The 17,946-nt window shown below is 50.4% G+C and overlaps 1 long non-coding RNA gene across 1 annotated transcript in view; it reads right to left on the bottom strand.

Moving 5' to 3' along the window:
• Window positions 1–17,946, bottom strand: part of LOC112995794 (uncharacterized) — a 136,289-nt gene that overhangs the window by 42,003 nt on the left and 76,340 nt on the right. The window contains exons 5-6 of the long non-coding RNA XR_003262258.2: window positions 16,126–16,363; window positions 15,130–15,283 (exon numbers count right to left, since the gene is read on the bottom strand). This is a non-coding gene — a long non-coding RNA (uncharacterized LOC112995794). The remainder of the gene's footprint in view (window positions 1–15,129; window positions 15,284–16,125; window positions 16,364–17,946) is intronic.

Genomic DNA, 17,946 nt, shown 5'->3' with positions numbered 1-17,946 from the left:
GTTATTTAATCACAATTAATGTCATCTACATAGCACTGATACAGGAGAAAAATACAGAGCAAGAGCTGCATGCTGGAAACAGAACGTCAGAGTCGGCCAAGAACAATACTTTATCATAAAACGTCTCACTTCAGACTAACCTAAATGTTAGAAAAGTGTGGCTGAAAAGGAGAGCTTACGTTGTTTCCCTCCCACAAAATCTTTGTAGATAGCACTACAAAGCCCAGCTCTAGGAAGGCATGTCCCACAGAAAGCTCCTGCTATCCTCAGTAGGGACATCTCCTCTTTGGAGCTTGGCTTTGTCTTCTGGAAGGCAGAAATACAGCAGATACTGCCACCCACCGCTCTCCCGTGGGGAATGTGCGTGTCCTGCCAAGGCCTGAGCTGCCACACCACTTCCAGAAGCACAGATGTTCCTCCAGGCCTCATCCAGACATGCCTTGAACATCGTGCACGGTTGAATGAAACCCTTAGATGCAGAGAACATGATTCAGGGCTTGTTTTCAGGCTTTTTTTCCTTTTTGTTGTACAACTCACCTGCCCACCCACCTGATAATTTGCTGTAATACATGTTAGCTGTCCACAAACTGGAGCTGTTCCTCACTGTTGTCCTATAGGTATACAGGACACATACTTTCTTTAGAGAAATTCAAAGAGAGAGAAGAGGCAGTAAGATACTCTAGAAATTGCTATAGTTAAACCAACATACAGAAAGCAAAGTCAGGAGAAATTCCATTAATTTCAATTTACATCAGTTCAGAATCTGCCCCTCAAACTTTAAGGTCATATAACCTAGCTTTAAGGAGCTATGTATCCCATTCACTTTATCACTGTGAAATAATAAGTCATCTGGAATTTAGGTACTATTTGTACATGAGGTCTATTGCCAAGATAAATGAAGTGGGAACTGCCTGCATCTCTTGCATATGGAAATTTGTGTTTAAAAACAAGAAACCCCACACAGCTAGAGGTCATGAGATGAGCTTTTCGCTGTTTTCTGGTTTCGGTGACAATAGAAACGCTGTTCTCCAACACAGCTTTTTCAAGCTCAGACCCTGTGTTTCTCATAGTACTTTTATCTGCATGACCAGTCTCAGTATAAACTGAAAAGTCAATATCTGATGGATATAAATAGTTTATTGATTCACATTAACACCCCTGATTACACCTTCAGTCAGTACTGAAAATTAAAGAAGGGGAGAAAATGTACCTGGGCTCCAGAGGCTCTAAGAAAAGGCTTGTTTCAGATCTATGTTGCACTGCTGGCAGAAATGGTATAGGGTTTTGGGTTTTTTTTTTTTTTTTTTTTTTTTTTAAATTTAACTTCTCTCACCTAGAAAGTTTGTTTAGCCCTGTTTTAACCCCTCATTTTAACAGCTTGCTAGGAGTTGCCTCACTCATCAGCTACTGCGGGAAGAACTCCTGCCACACTGCTGAACACAAAAGCCATGAATCTGCCATGAAGCTTTGCTGCTGACGTTTAATGCTCAGCTTTTTGTTTATCACATTGGATCTGATCAACGGACCAGCTCATTCAGACCAGAGCTCCAGTACAAAGCCTCACGCAAGGAAAAAGGCCCTTCTTCCCGTGCCGTGTGCCAAGAGGGCTGCCTTTCTCCCCAGCTCCTGGGAACCCAGCGGTTGCCACCGTCACGCCAGCAGCCTTTGGAAGGGCCTTGGGAGAGGAACAAAAATGGGACTGAAGGTGCCCTCTTCAACCCCAGGATGCACTTTCGGTCCCTGGCTCAAGCAGCCCCTGGACCACGAATCACTGGATGTTTGTGAGAGGAAGGAGGGCAAATACAGAGCTGCTGCTCTTCCCTCAAGCATCTGCTACTGGCCTCTTTCAGGGGCTTTGGTCTAAGTCAACACAACTGCTCTTGTGTCTCAAACAGTTTCTTCTCCACACCCGTCTTAAGAGGGAGGGATCGCCATTCTTCTACCTGGGGTCAAAACAGAGCCAAGAAATACCATGACTATCACCGGCCTTGCACATACCTCTCTTGCAGCTTGACGGTTGCACGCCATAAACAAGAGCTGCCCAGGGGCTGCCCGGCCCGCTCCCCATGCTCATTCTGTAGAGCAGGCCAGACGGGTCTCACGCCGAGTCCAGGGGCCCACGAGCATGACAGCCACATGCAACCAGCAACGGCAGTGACGAGGGGAGCAGCACTAGGTTTAGTTTGGAGTGAGCTCCTTGGAGCAAGGGCCTGTCATCACATACACCAGCTGATTGCCATCTTGGGGACTCCCAAGGGCCCTCATTACCAATAACATCTACTAACACGAACCCTTACAGCCTCTGAAAGGGTACAGAGCTTTTATCATTGCTCACATTTTATGGTGGAAGGATAACTGAGATAACACATACTAAAAGAGCAGGTTAACCCAGGAAATCTGCCATAAAGAAAATTCAACCTCATCTCCCATGTTTCTGCTGCTCCTAAGCCAAAAGTCAAGCCTAGAAGTGCTGCACAGAGCCAGGTTACTAAAAAGAATTTCACAATATAAGAAAGTCTTAAGAAGGATTTCATAAGCTATTTCTTCATTTGTTCTTACATACTGCAGTATCGGACCTATACCTCCAGCTCACAAAGAAACATAAAGGTCTCACCTACTAGTAGTTGTGGGGTGGAAGGCAACATGGGTTGGATTTTTATTTTATTTTATTTTTTGGCCTCTCTCATGCCTGTTTGATTAACATTGCCTACAGGCAAGGCAGCGGTGAACAGTGTCAGTGAACAGGTGGTTCCTATATGGTTGTACCTTGAGCTCAGCTTACATACTTGGACCTGAGTCATCTGGAAGTATGCTCTCTAAGAAGACATTATCAGAAACAGATGCGGGATTAGCCCAGCAGTTGCTTGCCTTCTTTCAGCTGAGCTCAGCTCAGACTGGAGCGAGCTCCAGTGCTCCCATTCCAACAAAGCAACACGTTGCTCATGAAGCTGGGCTCAGACTACAGTGTTCGACAGCTGGGTTGGACGCGGTGGGAGCGGCCATTACCCTCTCCAGCTGCACTCCGAGCCAGTTCAGCAGAACTTGAAAATAAGGCCCATCCTTGGTTCTCCCTCCCAAATTCAGGCCCTGCCCACAGGCACATTCCTCCACGGGAGGAAGGGGGGTAACACCAGCATTCATACTTGTCAGCAGCCCTTCACGCTCAGCTTTCCCTGGAGAGCAGTGAAATACCGCTACAGGAAGCGAAACATTTTTTCCGCAGTGATGAATGGGAGAGATTCTCCCGAGCCAAACACCGAAACGAAACCCCCCAGGTCCCCGTAACGTGCATACGCCCCACACGCAGCTCGAGAGGTTGCAGCTGGCTGGGTCTGTACCGCCCACCAGCAAGAACATCCACTGGGTCAGCAGGAAGCACTCAGCTCCACCCGGGACTCTCCGGAAGACCCCTCACATCCTCCACCAGCTACTGGGAGCTTGCTTTAGGCACAAGGGGACAGCCGAGGATGCGGTTTTCTTGCCTTCTTGACCAGGAGCAGCAAAGCACCATTCTCACGTGACCGAGCTACGCAGTAGCAAGTGTTGGCCGCACCAACCACCCTCTTGGTCGACCCTGGGCATCATGCAGAGACCAGCCTAAAGACTCGCATCGTCCGTGCCTCAGGCGTGGGGGGAACGCACATCACGCTACCGGGCTGTTTACACTAGCGTTTGCTGCAGGTTAACAGCCTGAGGCTAGCTGCTCTAGAGCAAAGAGAAACTGTGAGGGGGGAGAGGAGGAAGCTGCATCCGAGAAAGGGCACCAGTGCCTGCTGTGCAGCTCCCGGGACTCTTCTTTCATCCAGGGCTCATAACCAGAGGCCGAGCTGGTATCGAGCCCTGGCGACACGCACAGCTCTTAGGAGGGACAGCGAGGTCACAACCTCTACTTGAGCAGCTCAGTACCTCTGCCAAGACACCTGCGACACAGCAGCAGAAAACACACCCTGAACACAGCTCTTCCATTCCCTGAAATACTCTTACATCCCCCACACAGAGGAGAGCCGTGGCCTCTAGACCTCTGAGGCAGTAACGCTCTCCATAACACTTCCAACGCCTTGACCCTCTTTGGCCAGTGTCATCCCACACCTCAGCTACTGAGGCCAGCATTCACATCTCACAGGGCAGGCCAAGAGCCAGGGGAGGACGCAGAGACGTCAGCACGGCTTGCTGAGCCCGCGGGGAGCCGAGTCAAACGAGCTGGGCATCTGCTCTGAAGAGGCAAACAGAGCAGAGGCGTCTTCGTTCCGCAAATCACGGCAGCTGCCAGCTCTCCCTTACCTGCTAAATGCATCCCCAGCACGTGGGAAAGCACCTGGGAATGATATCACGACACCAGCGGACGCTGGTGTAACACTCTGCCCAAAGGGCAAGTTGCAGTCAGCTCTCGGAGGAGCAGAACGTGCAGGGGGCTGGCGAGCGGGAAGGGAGGCTCACGCCTGCAGAGGGACCGACCCCGGCAGGACGGGCTGACGGCCACCTACCAGCCAGGCTTCCACTGCTGGTGCTCGGCCAGGTCTCAGAGCTGCTCGGACCACCGCCCCGCTCAGCGCCACGCTCCCTCCACGCTAACCAAAGCTCCCCCCGGTCCCAGCCGCCTCTCAACGCTCTCCCGCTCCGGGCACCGTCCCAAGCACAGCCCCCTCGCTGATCCCATCCGAATAGCTCCTCAGCATTTTACACTCCACAGCAACGACCAGATCCTTCAGCAGGAGGTACGGGGGAGGGAGGACTTTGCTCCTTCAGCTCCCTGCAGTCCCACCCTCGTCTCTGAGAAAACAGACTTCCATGAACCGAGGACCACACAAATCAGAGAGCCTCACTTCTTGCAGCCTGTCAGTTCTTGGACCATATGCAAAAAACAACACAAAAACCCAAGCCTCCTGGCAGACACCTGCACACGTGAAGTGCTCAGCTCAGACACGTCTCAGCTGGCCCTTGGGGTGGGGTGTGCACCAAGTTCAGCAAAGCATCAAAAACCTGCTTGACCTGCGGCTGTGGAGGGCCAGGGGAGGGATGCTAGAAGCAGGAAGGGAAGGAGGGGTTTTTCCTGCTCACACGGCCTGGGTTAGTCCGACTTGCAGCACGTCTGGCCACAGCAAACCCGTCAGAGACAGCCTGGCAGCAAAGGAGACGGCGGCTCCGTTTTAGCCAGTCACCTGCAGCACAAGAATCGAACCATACTTGGTCACGCAGGAACAAGCAAACAAACATTTTTCAGTGCAACAAACAACAGGCCACAACAGTCCAGTACAGCCAAGCAGGGTGACAGCAGCAAAGCAGTACAGCCCCAGGCTTGCGGGATGCATACAGCCCTGCTGCACATGGACTGCATGCGCCCACCGGCAAAGAGGGTGTAGGACACCCAAAGCTTGTCACGGCCACAGCAACATCACATGATGCGCCACGAAGAACAAAACATACACTAAGCACTAAAATATGCAAGCCCTGACCAAGGCTACTGTTCACAGCTGGGATTTTGATGAGCTTTCTATGGCCACCAGGCTTCTGAATCTTGAGGTGTCATGACCTGTTTAAACTGTTGGGTTTTCTAGTGACACAACTGTCTCTAGGAACTGCACTGCTCCTGCTTTCTTGCCTCCTACTAACCCTGCAACATTACTGTGTTGACTTATCTCCTGACAGCCTTGCTCTGGACACCTGGCTCATCCAGCTGCCCTGATGCCTACTGAAGTCTCTCAGATACACCCCACTGTCCATTGCCAGCTAGGATCAGCAGCTCCAAGGGCTTTAACATCATCCGGCACAGACACCGCCATCACCACAGATCAGTCAAAGGCAAGATATTGGATGTGCCATTTCCATAACAGGTTAATCCTGCCTATCTTCATTGGTACCCCCTTCTATGGGTGGCCGGACCACTCCGTGCTAAGTCTATGATTCCTCATGCCGTTAGGGTATGGCAGATGCTTATTTACCAGGAGACGTGAAGAGGCAACAGCCCCTCACCGCTACCACCTCGCACAACCACACAATGCAGCGGTGGTTAATGGCTCCACCAAGACTCGGCCATTTCTGGCCTGGATCCACCTGCCCAGCTACCACCCTGGGAAAGAGCATGTCTTCCTCCGCACCGTTTCAAGTGGCTTTCTTGACTGCACACAAAAGGGTGCTTGCCTTTTTATCCTCCATCCCTCCTCATACTTAAAGATAAAAACAGGAATTTGATTTGGATTAAGTCTGGCTGTTGGAAAAGGAGCACCAGCAAGGGACAGGAGACCCAGAAATGTGCTGCAACAAGAAGCAAAAGGAAAGGAAGAGTATGAAACACTAAGAGCAGGTTGCTAAATGTTATCCAGCTCCAAAGAACCCATCTGGCAACAGAAACCTGCCAAGAATCACTGAGCAAAAGCCTCTTTGCCACTTCTCCTCTTACAAGGGAAGCTTTCTGCTCGCAGCAGCCCACATCCACCCCACCAACCATGTGCAGCAGCAAGCCCCCAAACTCTCCAAGCTTCACTCTCCAGGGGCTCAGAAACTAAGTATAGTGTACATGCTGCCCAAGGCAAAAGTCACATGCATTGAGGGTAACTTTGAAAGATTTTGGTGCAGATTCAAGCAGGCCCACACAGAGGGAAGAAGGATGCAGTGAAAGAACATCTGTGATCCTTGGAAGACCTGGTGAAGTTGCACATCTTAAAACAGGGCTTCAGTCCAGCTCTTCCAATCAGTGAACATGGGATACATTCCTACAAGTTGCTACGCTTGACTTGCTGTCAAGAAAATAGCATCGACCTTATTTGAGGATAGTCATGTCCTGTTATGTCATCTGGAAACATGGGCGCACACACTTCATGATACAGATAAACCGCCCATAGACCCATCACCGAGATCTCAGCAATTAATTGGACAAACCATTTGTTTAGCCCCTAAATCCAACAAAGCACCATCATAAGTTTCAGGCCATAAACTCCACACCGAGATTAATTCCACAAAGATCGCGCTGTGGCTTGTGGTGAACAAGGTGGGCAGGGGTCCAACCGCCCACAAAAAACTAGGCACTCCTTGTGATCCCAGCCCGCAGGGCTTGCCTTGGTAAGGTGAGGGTAATTCGTTTCCATATCTCAGCCCCATGTAGATTTGATGGTTGCCTTTCATTACAGTCAATTGCATTTCTAGAAAGTAACGCCTCAACAGCACATTTGAGGATAGCAGATAAAACAGAGATGGCCCCTTTAATTGTACGCAGGCAGTAATTAATCCATGTTGTGAACTAATTAATGCCTCATTTAAAGGACAAGGGAAAACAGTCTGTTTATAGCTTAAAATGGTGTTATTGCTGCTTAGAAAACAAAGCAAAGCATAAATTAAAGATCAAACAGCCCCATCAAGGCCCGAATTTGTTTCCAGGAAATCCTGCGCTCTTCCCACCGAGGAGCAGTGATTCATCGCTGCGTCTTGCTGAACAGACTAGAGCCGGGTGCTCTCATTTGCTCCGCACTGACGACTTGGTACATTTCTGTCCAAATTCACAGGTGCTCAGAGCCAAAATAAGCTGTGGCGTGTCAGACAACAATAAAAATTCGAGATTTATTACGAGGTTAGTATTATTTTAGCACTTCGGAGGCTGACAGAGAGCCAAGACGCCCTTCTCGTTCCCCTCTGCCAAGTGTTGCGCGAAGCAGAACGAACGATATGGTGCCTACCCTCGGATGCCAGCATCTCAGCGAGAGGTGATGGATGCAGGCGGACGGCAAATATGCCCGGTCGCACCAGAATCGGGACCGGCCTGGGGAGCAGCAGCAGCGCATCAGTGGTGCCACGCGTGCCCCCGAGCGCGTCCCCCAGGATGCTTTTTCGAAGCCGTCTGTTCTGCACAGGAAGGAGACCACGCGCGTGTGGCTGCTCCTTGGCTGAAGGAGCGGTAACATCTTAACCCAAACGCTATAACTGGAATAACTCTGCTGATTAGTTTACAGATGATCAGGTTGTAAAACCGCAGTTCTGGCCCACTTTGTCTCTCAGATTTCTCAGGAGCCTTGTGGAGACAAGGCAGAAGACACAGTGTCAGCAGATCACTTCTTGCTTGTACTCCTTTTTTCCCATCAGGATGTAAATTTAGTCACCAAGCTAAGCAGCGGCAGGTAGGTAAAAAGCCAAACACAACATGACAAATCTCAATTGTCACAGGAAGAAAACAAACAAAAACCCAAACCTCACCCCACTCTCTACTATTCTGATGGCACTAAGAGGCAAATCAGCATATACCGAGCATCCCACAAGGAATACAGCCACCGCCGACGCCTGCTATCATTTCCAGGCCCTAGAAAGGGGCTATTGCAGGAAACCAACGAGGCAAATCACAGCACCAGAGAGCACACAGGAACATTTGCTCAGGGAAGCAACGGGCTTATCAACTGGTATTATTGCACACATCTCACTCCCCAAAAAGCCAGCGCCTTGGCAAATACCATCTTCCTCATTGCAGCTGGAGTTAAGAGACTCATCGCACTTGCGACAGCAGAAAGCCATGACAGTCCGGTGAGCAAACAACTCTTTGGGCTGAACATCCTATTTACTGTGTGAACATCATCTCCAGCCGTTATTAGGAGACCGTTTGTGAAGGATTATTACTGATAACACCAGGCTTTGAGGGAACTGGTTTTTCAGCCTGATCACACACTTGTGTATTTCCAGTTTGGTTTTGTATTTGCCATGACTTTCTCTACAAAATTGAGGACAAAACATCCTTCCCCTCCTCCCCTCCCCCCCAAACCTTACATAGTTACATGACTCCATAAGCTAGCAGAGAAGGGGGGTTAACAAATATAGATAGATACACAACAGATATGGAAAAAAAATTAATCAGAGTTTGAGAGTGGCCAACACTGATTCACACAGAGAAGTGTGACCAAATTCACATTTTGACCTGCTGTTCTTGGGGAAAAAACATAGGATCATATCCTCCTCATCCAAATCCCAATACACGTTACGCTTTCAACTCAGCTTTCTGAACTAGTCACTACGTTCGCTAAAGCCAAGATGACCCAGATGGTCTGTTAATCTGATTATGAAAATAACCATTGCTGCCATTACAACACTAATAACGACGACAAACAACAACAACAGTGTACTAAAGAAGGGTTTTTAGAAGCTGGGGGAAAAGCAACTCAAAGCTGTCGTAAGTACAGGATGCTAAGTAGCAACTAGCAGATGAGTAAGGAGAACATCTCATAAAAAAGGGAAAACAGTCATGGTAAAGCTATAACGGCGAGTTAATTATTATTGTAGCTTTCTCTTTTTTCTTTTTTTAAAAGGAAACATTAATAATATTACATACTTAATGGTCCTCCCCGCCCCCCCAGCCACTTATCCACCCTACCGCTTCCCAGCGGATATTCCTGGGGTCACAGACTCGGGACTGGAATTTCAGCCCTCCGAGGGGGTTACTATTTTGGAAATAGCAGTCAGTGCCTAGAATAGGTAATTAAGACCAGATTGGATCGGGGGAGGAAAAAGAAAAAAAAGAAAAAGAGATGATGTATATGAGGATTTTGGAAATACAACTAGGTCCTGAAATTCTTTTCTGCCCCAAGCAAGTCACATTCCAAGGATGCTCAAAGCACTTTCCACATTAGCTTGCCCCAAGAATAACACCGAAAGAAAAAAAAAACCTTTTAAAGTGGTAAAGTATCAGAGGTCTTGATTTAGCAACTGTTATAATGGATTCAGCTTCATCTTACAACAAGTAAAAACATTAATTCCATAGACATCCTCCCCTCCAAATAATACTGTTTAGAGAAAAAAGCAAAACAACTCAAAATCTGAATGTTTTAAACCTTATAGTTTTAAAGCTTTCTGGAAAAGAAAAGTCACTTTGAAGCATTCACAACTCTTGCTCTAACTCTCTTCAAGCAGCTTTAGAGGAATAATTTGGGAAATAGCATTCACGTCTGCCTTGCATATGGGCAGACGTGTGCAAGATGACAGTTCACGGACAGCTATAGACCCGGTAACGTTTTTTCCAGCCACACGGGCATACTTCTCCTCTAATCTTTCATCTGTTCCCAATAGGACTGGGGGAGAGGAAGCACTGCCTTGAGCAAGCTCTAGTCTCTTGGATGCAGTTTCAGCAAACAAAAGCAGTCGGAAAAAGTGCTGTCAAGGAAAGAAACGCCGGGGCGGAGGGCGGAAAGGACGGGGTTGCCAGGAGGGCTGCAGTTTCCAGGGAGCGGAGCGTGAGTCAGCAGAGAGAGTGATTTTTGTATTACCGAGCGCGGTGATGCCCTGAAGACCACAACACCCAAAACCTCTCTACGCCAAGCCTGGGTGTGTTTTAGCAATCAGGCTGCAAGGTCTCATCGCTGCCTGACAGAGAAACTCCTGCAAAAGCCATTGCGAAGCCTTTTTACGGGACCTTGGGCAGCCCACCCGCCCTTGCAGGAGGGCTTGCTGTCCAAGCAGCCCTTTCCATCTTCCTAACCTCATCCCTCACCACAACACTTGGCAGCTTGTTTCTCCCACGAGCTGGACTTGCAGCTTTGGTAGGATTTGGGAATTCTTAAGGACCCTTTCTATTCCCTCTTAAATCCTGCTGACAACTTCCCCCCTCAGAAAATGGCCCGGTCTCCTGATGGTGGGCCACCACGAACACCTACCCCGGCAGTAGCACGCACACACACACAACCCCTCAAGTCATTACCAGCAGTTAACATATTCAAAAGGGAAAAACGAGCACCAAAAGGTGGGATTACTCCTCCCCAGTTCCCCGAAGAGGCACGGAGCAGCTTCCAACCAGCCTGCCCATGCACCACAGCTGCCAGCACCGACTGCCAAGCCCGGCACAACAGAAGGAAACACCAACAGCCGTAAGACGGTAAATACCTGTTATAAACCGCAGCTCCTAGCGAGTCTCAGGGATCCCTTTGCCATTACAAGGTGATGGCTGTATCATCTGGGCACAGCTCTTTCCTCCCTCTGCGCGTGGCCAGCTCCTGGGAACCAGCAGGACCCAGTGCGCAGCTCTCACCCTACGGGACAAGCTCCCTAATGGGTGGTGGAGGAGGGTGTGGGAGAGAGCTGGACCTAGCACAGCTGAATCAACTATATGTTTAACAGCCAGGACAGGTGCCCTCGGCCACAATTCCTGCCCTTCACAGCTGTGGCCTGCACCATGCAAGCAAGCTTTCGGGCCACCTGCCTCTCCGGGACCGGCCCAAGCCCTTAACGGGGTTCATGCAGTTGGGAACATGCTGCCCGCAGAGACGGACCCTTTCTGGGCAGCCTCAGAGCTCAGGTCTGGGCCACCCTGAGCTTTCCTTCAACATGTTGCAGACAGTCTGCTGCTCCCTTACGCCCCTGGAAGGGGTAACTGCGCTTCCTCACGTTGAACCAGACTTGCATCAAAAAGACCCAAACTCTGACACTCTAGAAAACTCAGATGTGGCCTTGTCCGGTCAGTAATTTCCCCAGAGCAGCAGCAGAAGCTGCCTAGCCCACTCGCGAGCGTCTCCCAGCTGCGCTTCCCCGGGTGCCAGGAGTTTTGCTCACCGCTGAGCAGGGCAGCACAGCACGTCCTCACCCATCATTTATACGATGGTGGGCTGCGATACCGCAGAGGAGCAATCGGATCCAGCCTTGATCCAAAACCTACTGGATCCCAAACCCCTGCTTCTGTAAGACACCCCTGTTGTGATTCAGGCCCCCTTGATGCCTTTTGATGGAAAGACTTAAGAATCGTTAAAAAATCAGCCCTCGTTTCGCGTATCAAAAGGCCGTAATGGATCCGTCTCAAATGAGCTGTGCCAGAGAAATTAGAAAGTCAAGGCCAACTCGCAAACAGATTGAATGGGAGGAAATCTGATGCATAAATAATCTGTCATGAACTCTTTACCCGTTGCTGTTCCTATCACCTCCTCAATAAGCTAATAAGCTGGACGGTTGCCCAACAGGAGATTGACAGTAAATTCGCCTTCTGCGGTGCGATGTGATCATCCCTAATTGATTTTGGCCGCTGACTTCTCGTGCGTGGTGGATATCTGGGAACGGCAATAACTTTAACATGCAATCATCCCGGTCGGGGACCAAGGCGAGCTGCTCGCCAGCAAGCGCTGGACACCTTCCTGCGTGCAGCCTCAGCGCTCGGGCTTAGGTCATACTTTGGGCGTCCTTCCTCCGCAGCTCTGAAGTACCTGCTTCCCGGAAACCAGCCCCTCGCCCTGGCCATTTAACTCTATTTCTTCTGTTAAAAGGACTAGAAAATCTCTGTAAAATACTAAACATGTGGCAGACTTTGGAGGTGTCTAGGGACGCAGCTGAGCTGCTGTAAACAGCGATGTAGGTGATGCAGTATAAAAACAGCTTGAACCCTTTGCACAGCAGAAAGAGAGCCCACTCCTTTTGCACCGTGTTTCTTTGCTATTTCCACCCCAAACACAACCCAAAGCTGCTCCCTCATGATCACATCCCCTTTTAAGATCTACCGAACTACTGCTTGCCTCACTGGAGTTTTATGGTGAGATCGGTCACAAGAGATGGTTCATTTATTGCTCTAAAAGCCAACAGCCCTCAGTTCACACCCGAGGCTCGTCCGCATGGCGACTGACCAAGGACTTCAGGGTGATTCTAGGCTTACCCAGGGAAAGTTTCCCACCAGGAGCTTAGAGGAGAGTTCAAACTGCTATTGCCAGAGCAGCAGTGGATAACTTTACCTAGTCCAAATGGAGTTTTGTTTCAGAAATTAAAAGTAAGTACTGGTGGGGCACAGATTTAAGTAAATCCCAAACTTATATACCAGAATCAGAGCTTCCGGCCAAGAGGGTGGGTTGATTTTAGAACTAGTCAAGGTTAAAGCACACACCTGCTCCCTGGGCGGCCGCCTCCGTCCTGTAGCTGTGCATAAAAAGACACCAGTGCCCCGAGCTTCCCACTGCCTTCCTTCGGGCAGAGGTGGTCTGCTGAGACCCAGAAGCATTTCAGTGCAAGCTCGGCCCTTTAGCTTAAGTGTCATCATGCTGAATCCACTTGCATTTCCAGTCCCTGAGGAGGAGCTCAGATGTTGTCTTCTCCATGCCGTCTGCAATTTTATAGCCCTCTCTCACATCCCTGCAAGGTACTCACTTCTTCGCTTGCTTTCCTCCTCCATATCTTTCCTTCTGCTCTATCCTTCACGAGAAAAGATGGATAGGGCTGCACAGAGAATCCCTGCACCGAGGATTTATATAGTCACAACGAGCGCTTTCTGCGCTGCTCGCTATTGGTTTGTAGTAATTCCTGCTTTTTGTTCTCTGCTGAATATTGAGCCAATGTTTCACAGACCCATCCATAGTAAGAGCCAGAGTAGTAATAAGCATAGCCTCAGCCCTGCTCCAGACCCCAGGACCCACACTGGCAACCTCCCTCCATTGCAAAAAATCAAAGATTTAGCCCTGTCCTTTGTTTGCTGTTTTCTAACAAATTCGTAATCTATGAAAAGTCTTCCCCCCTTCTCTATGACAATGTTTTACTTCAAAAACTTCTGGTGTGGGACCTTGTTAAAAGCTTTCCGACTCTATCAGCCAGCTCACCCTTAGCTAAATATTGTTTGACACTTCAAATAGCTCTAATAGATTTGCAAAGTGTGATTTCTCCTTGCAAAGGCCACATTATCTCCTCCCCGGTCTGCCAGCTCTACCCAAGCGCCTACTCATTCCAGCGTTTCTCCCAGCTTGTCTGACACAGAAGTTAGGCTTCCTGGTATGTAGCTCCCGGGGGACTTTTTAAGACCTGGTGACGTATTTACTGCCTTCCAAACTTCAGGCACGGAGACTGGTTTAAGCGCTGTAGCGAGTGACGCTCTGGTTTCCTACCTACGTAACGTTAGAGCTCTGGGGAGAAAAACACCCAGCTCCTTCTCTCGGCTGGGCCTGATCAAGTTATCACGGATAAATGAGCCACCACGCACTGGGGAAGCCGACCCCATGCGTCCCCTACCATAAAGCCAGGGGATTTTAAGCTCTTGCATTTGACTTCACGACTGAGTTGGATGAAGAAGATGAATTTATTCCGGCTTCTCAGACAGGACAATTCAACCGCTTGCACTCATAAATCACTGCGCCACGTTCCCTCGGCGCGCAGGCTGCTCGCGGGCAGGCTGGCTGGAAGCTCCCCCAAAATACCCCCCGTTCGGGCAGTCGCCAAAGGGAATTTCAGCCTGTGGAGCGGCCTCCGAGGATGGGGAGCTGTGTGCAAACCCCCTTTTTTGGGGGTTTTTGCCTTGCAGGAGAGGCGAGGACGAAGGCAGCCGGGGCGAGGGGTTAAACAACTCTCGCGCTCCACACCCGCTGAAAATATATGAAGAGAACTGTTGCCAGGTGAACTCCTAGAAAATTCAGCCTCGGCCCAGAGGGCAAACAATAAACCGGGGATAAGCTAAGCAACGTGCTGACGCGGCCTTTGCGGGAAGAGCGCTCCCGGCAGCGCCGCTGCAAGCCGGGCCGGGCCGAAACGCCGCCGTGGGTGACACGCTGCCATCACCTCGTCTGTCACCCATCCCATTTTTCCTCCCTCCCTCTGCTTCTCACCTCGAGGACGCAACCTGCAGCGGCGCGGCCCGCGGAGCCCGCCTGCGATCTGCTTTCCATTCGAGCACCTTCCTCGGGGGATTGACTCATGCTTCTTGACCTAACGCGCCGCCTCTTTGGGCTCTTCTAAGGAAATAGCATGAGAGAATTGTCTAATTCCGTCTTTTTGGCAGGCTTCGGATACTGTGCATTATACTGTACGTTTCTAGCCAAGGTCTTTGCCCTTTTGTGGCCATTTCAGAACAAACTGAGCTACGTCCCTCATCGTTTTGGGTCCTCGTGCAAACTTTCGATGCCTTAGACCAAACCGAAATAGTGCAAGGTTTGGCGTAAATCAGACTTCGCTGGAATTATTTCAACATATGACCCGAACCCCCTCCTCTTCTCTCTCTCCCACTGCTTTGCTACTAATTCACATCACGCTGACTCCAGCACTGGCTGGAGGGAAGCACATTTCAGCATCAGATACAACAAATGCGAGGCACAGCTATTAGCGTGGCTGTTCCCTGTGTTTATGGGAGTCCTGTGTCTGTCTCACACTCAGCTCCTTAAAACCGGAGCTGTAAAAAAACGCTCGCAGTGAAAAAGGAAACCAGATGGGACTGACCTGGGCTGGGATTCGGTTGTACATGGGAAAGTCAGGCGAAGTTCACCTAGAGAGCTGCGAAGGTTCATGAACCTCGTGCGTGAGCAAGGGCCCAGCTCTGAACAAGGCCGGCCAAATGTCTTCCAGCACTTCTATATCTGGGAACAGAGAGATCCTGTAAAATAAATAGTTTTGATAGAAAATCCACCGGGGAGAGACTTGGTGACTTCTACAGCGTTTAGCATTAACATGTTGAATGAACCGAAAGCTCAAGCTCACACAGAGCTTGACAAGTGCTAAACTGTTTGGACTGAACCGCAGGCTCCCGATTCCTGGGACTCCCGTGATAAACGTGCCCTGTGCAGCGGCTCTAGAGGTGAGGAGAGCTGAATTTTGCCTTACTGGATATCTGCACAGCCTCTGAAACAAGGGTGGCTCAGGCTGGCTGGGTCCTTCACATGCCGAGGGCGTATCCTCACTTCCCCCGAAAAGCTTCTCCAGAAAAAGTCTTCACTGTAAACTACCAACTTGCCATTTATGCCCCTCCTTTTGGCCATGCTCAGGAAACACTTTGCAAACATTGACCACATCGGCCTTGAAAAATCCCTGGGTATAAACTAACTGACGCTTCAGTAAGCACTGCTGAAGCTTACAGCGCTGGTAGCTGGCACTACTAGAAAAGGTATTTGTCCAAAATTTCCAAATATTTCCATGCAAAAGACCTTTAGAGCCAGGTCCTCTGATAATCAGTATTATGGTGCCTTAAGAGCAAAAAAATCTGGGAATTCACCAATATCACAGAGTTTCCCCGAGGCAAAGAAGCGCAGCGCGGACTTGACAGCGCCTGGGGATCCTGGTCGGGGTCATGGCTCCGGCCTTTTTCAAGAGCTGCCCAGAGGAAATGGAAAATATTTACAGTACAGCTGAGGACCAGCCACCAAATCTCTTGACTCACAGACTAGTATCTAATCTTAAAATCGGAAAGGAACCAAAGCCAGGGCTTCAGACTTTCCTTACCACTGCTAGCTTCCCGGAGCTGGGGGAAAATACGATGATGCTTCTGAATACCAGACTGCTGATCCGCAGTCTTACTAACGTGCTCCCTGCGGCAGAGAAGCGGGTCTCAAAGCGGCGCCTTTGTCCATTCCTCCGTGGATCGGGACGGCAGTGGTGATGGGCACAAACACCCAGACGCTGGCTCCAGCTCCAGAGAGGAGACGTGCTGGTGGTCTTGGCCCCACGACCGTGCCACACTCTGCAGAAGAGGAAAGCGAGCGTCAGGGGATCAGGCTCGATATGTTTTGATGACGTTACATCTGGCTCATGCCCCGCGTTAACACGCTCACTCCAAAAGCGAACGGCGGCAGGGAAGGCAGAGCAGTCGGCTCGTCCATCGGCTTGAAAAAACAGAAAACTTTCACAGCCGGATATTTTTTCTCAACGGTAGGCCTAGACATTAGCCTTGCTGTCCCCTAAGGAAGCATCCCAAGCATATTTTGGTGGACAAAGGTTTGGGAATTAAGAGACAGAACAGAGACAGAAATGCCATAAACAACACGTCCCGCACAGCAAGGTCCCCCTAGGTAAGAGACCCTCTACCCCCATTTCCACACTGAAATACAGGGTCTGAGGAAGGTAAATGCATTAAGGCCTGCAAGATACTCACCTACTATGACAGGGATACATGAAACCTTTGATGCCAGCGTACCAAAACCTTCCGGAAGCCAAAAGCTACGTGCCTTTACAGCGTCGCTTCACCCCGTCGCCCAGCCGGGTGGCCCACGGGCAGCCCAGCACGTGCCCTCTGAAACCAGCCCTGGCACTGCAGGGGCTGGCGGGGGGACCAGCGCTGCGGCAGGCTTAGGAACGAGCTGTCCCTGCTCTTCTGCTCCGGGTCCTCCCTGCGACGCCTGCTCGGAGGTGCACCCGGCTCCCGCACGACGCGCTGGAACGTTTGGGGGTGTTTTAAAGACAGCAGCCTGGAGACGCCTGCTCCGGTTGCATACTCAGCACCTGCACTCAGGGCATCCCGGGGACCGGGATGCTTAGCAGGTCCGGGACACCACACTGCCTGCAGCGACCATGCTGCCTCCGATTCCCCGTCAAAAGCTGGGTAACCCCAAGACTTTGCAGTCATTCCCATGTGCCACCTCCCCAAAGCTGCCTCCTTGTCCTCCTGTTTGATCCGTGGAGGATCACCACCGGGGCAGTGAAGCGGCGGCAAGGAGAACACTGGTACCCGCTGTCGCCTCGAGCGCTGCGGGTTCAGGGAACACCCCCGTCACAGTGCCGCCAGGCCTTCAACTCAGCGAGTCAAGAAAGGCTGCCCTGAGGGTCCGAACCGCACAGCACCGGCGAAAATGCTGCATACATGAGACAACGAATTCACAGGCGAGTGAGACGAGCTATGCCGTCACTGAAAAAGTCATCAAAGGGAAGGAATGTGTAATATTTAAACTCTGTCTTTGATATTACTAACACACGGCCAGCCTATTGGAGGAGGAATCTACATTTCAGAGAGTGAGCTCTTTGTGAAGAGCTTTTCTCATTTGGCATTTTGATTCATTTTGGCAGTATTTGTTATGGGAATTAACGTGAGGCGTCTCCGTGAGGCAAATCTATCTGTAACACACAGATGTCGTCAGTGGGGGACACGCGGCAGGCGTCGTACTCTGCAGCAGCCCTGCCGCATCAGAGGGCTCCACTTTATGGAAGTTCTAACAAGAAGGACAGTCTGCAACGCCGTAGTGAGCTGAAGGTCTCTGGCTACCCCACCGAAGCAGTCTTTGGAGAAGTGGCGACGGGAGAGTTGACGACTTAACTGAGAATTGATGGTTT

Source organism: Dromaius novaehollandiae, chromosome 7 (genome assembly GCF_036370855.1).
Source record: "Dromaius novaehollandiae isolate bDroNov1 chromosome 7, bDroNov1.hap1, whole genome shotgun sequence".
Lineage (NCBI taxonomy): Eukaryota > Metazoa > Chordata > Aves > Casuariiformes > Dromaiidae > Dromaius > Dromaius novaehollandiae.
Note: the sequence above shows the minus strand (reverse complement) of the source record. Positions and strands in the feature narration are given on the sequence as shown.